Source organism: Camelus ferus, chromosome 7 (assembly GCF_009834535.1).
Source record: "Camelus ferus isolate YT-003-E chromosome 7, BCGSAC_Cfer_1.0, whole genome shotgun sequence".
Classification (NCBI taxonomy): Eukaryota; Metazoa; Chordata; class Mammalia; order Artiodactyla; family Camelidae; genus Camelus; species Camelus ferus.
The window spans coordinates 69849174-69855173 of record NC_045702.1 but is presented as its reverse complement, the minus strand read 5'-3'; positions in this window follow the sequence as shown (position 1 = coordinate 69855173).

The following is a 6000-nucleotide window of genomic DNA, read 5'->3' as shown; positions in this document are numbered from 1 at the left end:
TTTCTACCTCCCCTTCCCACCTTGACAGTTTTCAGAATGATGGGATAATTGATTTAGAATGTCAGCACAGCTTCCGTGAAGATTTTATATTATTTTAATTTTGTTGTTTGAAATGCATGTCCCAAAATCAACATATATCTAATCTGAAATGTGAAACACATTGACGTTTAGTTCTTTTTTTGACAACTTCAACGTCAACTCAAATGCAGATGTTAGTACTGATTTTACTGCTTTTTCTGACCAAATGAAATTTAATTTTAAAAAAACACTTGGTGTAAAATAATTAAGCAGTGGCTTGTAAGCACCTCAGCATTTTCCTGTCTTTCCTTTAATGAAACTTCTCTGAAACCACCTTGACATTTCCTACTTAATTCTCACCCACTGGTATCCAATTATCACTCTATTAACATACACACCCAATAATGGCTTCCTTCACTTACTTTACCATGGTAACCATTATCAGGAGATTACCACCAACGTGGGGTGGGGGAAAGGACTATTTCCTCGTATATAGCCTGAATTTAGAGAACCATGATGGTCCATAGACTAACATAATTAGAAAATTTCCTTTTTTTTTAAATGCATCTTAAAAAATTAAACGGGGAAAGATTCAACTTAATAAGAATATATGACTCCTAGCTATTGTATTTGGTTATGATACAATGCTTCAACAAAGTTTATTTCTCAATAATGATAAAAATTCTCCAAATATAATGCACTGAGCTGTCCATGCATATTGATCAAGTTGTATCTTGGACAAGTGGTCTTCAATGAGCTTCTCAGATAAGGAAAAAAACAAAACTATGGGAACAATTCAATGCATAACAGCAACTGCTAGACTTCAGAGATGGGGGAGGAGACTTCAGGGAGTGGTCCCACTCCCCTGCTACTCTTTCCTTGACAATTACTGAGCACGGTGTGACCCTCCCCCGTTCTTGGCACCCTGACAGCCTCTTACCTGTTCACTGAAGCAGGGAGGAGAAAGTGTTTTCCTCTGCGCGTCCAAGTTCCCGACTGAGACCCCTGTGATGAAAGACAGATGGAAATGGGAAAACCATACGCATTTATTTTAAATTTCATGTGACACCAAAGACATTTTTGTCATCCTTTTCACTTAGAAATTCCAAGGGTTTTAGGAGCTTTGTGCCAGAAACAGGGTTGAAGACTGAAGCATTGAAGACTGAATATATATTTCTTATTATATATCACAATATCAGACTCACTAAAATAGCTTTTCAACATTATTTTACAGATTGCAAACTCTATCAGGAAGGACAACTCGATTTTAGTCAATCAAGTTTTCAACCCTATAGTTTACAGAAAAAACTAACCCTAAATTGTGGTGTTAATGCCACGTGGTTCAACGTTTTTCTATCGGCTGACCTCGACTTCACAGTCCCATACCCTATATGCAGTTTTGTTAACTCCAAGAGTTTGCTATGTTGTACCAGGCCTTCATAAACAATAAGGCATTAAGGACATGATTGTAAACAAAAATCCTGTGGAGATCATTTTAAACTGCCTGGCATCTCTGCCTCTTAGTAACCTCAGTTCCTTTTGTTACAACAGGCAGACAGCTAGAGATGAGTGGAGAAAGGCGAACAGGGGCCAAATGGCAGGAAACCATACATTTTGTAAACAATGAGGGTCCTTGGGCAAGTAAAAGCAGGAATCTCTGGATTGACAGGAAACCATATAGTCTGGGCTGATAAAAATCCTAGAGGCAGACAAAGAAATTTGGGAAAAGGCAGGAATCTCCAGCATCCAAATGCAAACTTTTCCTCATTATGCCTTCATTATAATAAAATTAGCCTTGCAGATTAGAAGTACCCACCATGCACTGACAACATGACACTTCCGATCAAGGCTAAACAAGGACAAAAATCCCTTCTCCCTCGGGAAGGTGAATCTGGGATGAAAATCAGGAAATACCAGCCAAAACTCCTCCATCCCCAGTGACTATTCCACCCACTCATTTTCACCCCCCCATATAACCAGCTTGCCAAGGAGCTTAGGGCAGCTCCTCAGCTGGCCTGCTCTCCCCTTGAGAATGCACTATGGCTTAATGAGCCCTCACTTTGATTTCTTGACCTCTGGCTCTCATCTCTAAATTCTCTCTGCGATGAAACAAGAACCTACTCTCTGGTAACACTTTTACATAAACTGTGTTCAAGGGAGACAATGTGCTTTTAATAATAAATAACAAAATTGGATGTGTGTCAGCAAGCTGGGGAAAGGAAAACAAATTCCCAAAGTAGCAGCCGGAAGGAGTCCCTCCAAGCAAGGCAGAGGAAGTCTTTGCTGGGGGACTGGAACAGCCCCCAAGGAAAGCTCCAAAGATGTCAACAGCAAGATGTCCACAAGGAAATGTGCCAACCAGATCTCTACAGAAGGACCACAGCTGAAGAGTCTCGTCTGCACTCAGAGCCTCCATTTGGGTTTCTAATGTACCACTCTTAAATATGAGCGAGCACACAGGCAACAAAACAGGCAGAAAATAGAGAAAACAGGGAGAGAAGAAAAAAAATTATTAAATTAAACTTAGTTTAGTCATAAACTAAAATGGATGCTTTGAAAAAGTAACATTCGAAGAGCTAATAGAGATATTTTGAAAATTGAAAAATATGAGAGCAGAAGTGAAACGACTTTAACATAGACAGATTTGGGAATATTACCGGACAGGTTAAGTGCTAACTCTGCCACTCAGCTGTGTAACTCTGCTCACATTATGTTGCCTTCCTGAGTTTCAATTTCCTCATTTTAAAGATGGCAATTATAATGCCTATATTGTAGGTGTGTTGTAAAGATCGCAAATAATTTGTATAACATAGTAGGTGTGCAATAGATGATTACTATTGCTGCTGATTTAGGTTTGCTGGGAAAGAACAACAGATGCATCTTATTATTCCCAAATTTTCTAAAACATATCTCTTGAATTGATAGAAATTGTGCTTTTTTTTTTTGGACATAAAATACAATGGAATAGTAATGGGATGCTCTTAATAGACTGAAAACAAGTCTGTTTTCTGTTTTCCACAGTAACTGCTTTGGGAATGCTTTTAGGACAGTCTGAGTGGCATACTGGTGGTGTCAATGGGTTTATAGGGGTGATTTTGATTTATATTAAATGCATTTTTCTTTAAAACATGGGATTCCCTCCCCCTCCACGCCCTCCAACTACACCGATAAAGACGGAAGTCTCCACAAAACACTGAGAGGCAGAAGTAGGGAAGGGTACATTTGTATGGGATGTATACATCTTTACTATGTATAACTATGTATAAATGAAGAGAAAACAAAAACACTTTAACTATAGATTTTGCTATTAAAGACAAATGATGAAAGCAGAAAGCTGAGGGCCCACAGCTATCAGAAAAATCTGATTAAGCTTTATTAGTCATTTAAGAAACAAATCATCAATAGATCACAATAGCAAGGCTGTCCTCTCAGAGAGACTGTTGAGTGCAAACTCTATGCATCTTCTGCATTAGTGGGATCTTCCCTGATTAAAGAGTTCTACTTGGAGCTCTCAGCATAATCATGCAGCGTTGATCCCAGTCCTTAAACCAAAGTGTGGGGCTCCACAGAGGGCGCCATTCACAAATGCTGCAGCAGGGGGAGCTTAGTCTGTCTCCTACCTCTCTCTTCCGTTTCCGTATCCATCTCTCTATCCCTCTATCTAGGAGGAGGCTAGTGTGTCTGTCCGTCTGTCTGTCCGTCTGTCTGTCTATCTCTAGAGATGGAGGTGACATTTCCAGCCAGTTTCAACCTCAGATCCCTTCCCTTATGCAGTGGGCTCCATTCAGGTAGTTAGTAATGCAAGCTAATATAACATAATTCATGCTTTTTACCCTAAAAAAGGACAATGAAGAATAGGAAGCTCATTTTCTGGAGAGAGATTAATTATTGAATAAAATATTTTAAAATGTTTACTGAAAAATGATTTTTTTTGGGGGGGGAACTACCTTTTTTTCTTCAAAACGCTTGGATATGTCTCTTCCTTTATGGATATGAGCTGCCTTACTGAGTCCAGAATCTGAAGCAGGGGGGAAACATTTTTTAATGCCAAGTGAAAGCAGAGGGGAGAAACAATATTTTTAAAATACCAATTAAGTAATTCCTTAATATTTGAGGAAGGAAAAGTGACTGCAGTGAGAAAGCACCCACTGCTTGGTAAGAGTTCTTAGTAATGAATTCTAAACAGCACATGCACGCAGGAACAAACCCCACCACTGAATAATAATTAACTTTGCTTCATAGGTGAGTGTCTTAAAATATATGTGTTGTAATTTAAAAATATTCCTGATGTCAATTATTCAGGGAAAATGAGGAACCTGATGGAGAAGCCGAGGGACCAATCTCTCCATGGGCGGGATTTCTCAGCCTCCCCATAATCTCCTGCCCTCAGAGTGGCTTCCCTGCAGATGCTCCTCTGTGCGTGGGGCAGGGCCCTCCACGTCCAAGTCAGGCTCAACTTCATGACGACAGGAAGGAAAAAGTCCCCATTAGCTTTCTCACCTCTGACTCGAGATCCCAACATTTGGCTTTCATGTTTCTGAGAATGATGGGTTTGAGATTTTAGCTTTCACTTGTATTTGGTCCTCCGCCCTGAATGTGGCCTGTTGGACACAGGAGACCACGAACATTAACTCAGGTTGGGTAACATATAACACATTGAAGGCCAGGTGATACTTTTAATAGTGACTTCTGATAATGTTGTTGATGATAGTAATGAAAAACAACACTATACAGATAGAAAAAAGAACAAGAGAGAACACAGAAAACAAATATGAAGATTTGCACATGATAACCACTATATATTAAAATAGATTAAAAAACAAATTTCTTCTGTAGCACAGGGAACTATATTCACTATCTTGTAATAACCTTTAATGAAAAAGAATATGAAAACAAATGTATGTATGTATATTCATGACTGGGACATTATGCTGCATACCAGAAACTGACACATTGTAACTGATTGTACTTCAATTAAAAAAAAAAAGAGAGCAAGAAAAGCAAACCTAAAAAAAAAAGAAAAAGAAAAAAGAAAACGAATATGAAGAGAAAGGGCAGGAGGCTAGATGTGTTCCAGCTGAGGTCCTAGAACTCTATGAAAAAAATAAAACCTCCGTCTCAATTATGTGTCTCCGTGTATCTAGGTCCTGGGGTACATTTTCTTCTTCCCTGGGAGCAGACACACTTTCACATTCCATTTAATGAGAGTCCCAAACAGTTACAGTTACTGAGGCAGCTGCTCGACATTCCTTTGAAGTATATACTAAGGAGGCATTTCAAGCTCTACTAAAAGCACTATCATTAAAAGCCAGTGTTAAAATTCAGGGACCAAAAGCATGTTTACATTGGGCTAAAACTTTTTTTTTTCAAACATTAAAAAACATCAAGCTATCCAAAATGTTCTGCTAAAAAGGTTTCTTCTTGTTTACTCATCAACAAATAAGGCCGTAGGTCAACATTATTCTTTTTATCTTTGCATTTTTCATGTTCTCTTTGTATAACTTTTTTAAAGGGCAAACTTTACCCATATGATATTATGTTTGGTGTAAGAAATAGACTATTGGAAGAAGACATATTCATTTGGGTTAAACAACCAGATTTTACTTAAAGAAACAAAAAAGTGTGTTCAGTATTCTCCAAAATAGAATGGAATAGGAGGTACACTGGTTTCTAATTCTAAGGCTAACTCCAGTGTTTCCATAGTCTTAATTTTGAATTGCCATCAAACTTCTCTAGCCCATGTTCCCATGTTCTAAGAAGATGACTTGTGATAGCTGTGGAAGTACCTGCTTTCATGGAAACCCGCTGTGTGCAGCGTGGTGGACCAACAGCATTAAGCAGCCACTCCCACGAGCACTGAGGCCAGGGCTCCCGTGGCTCCCAGCCGACGGCTGAGCAGGGCAGAGGATGAGGTGCAGCCCAGCCCTGCCTGAAGTGACCCCGTTCTAGTGAAGAGATTTTCCTTGGCTCCTCGCAGCTTGG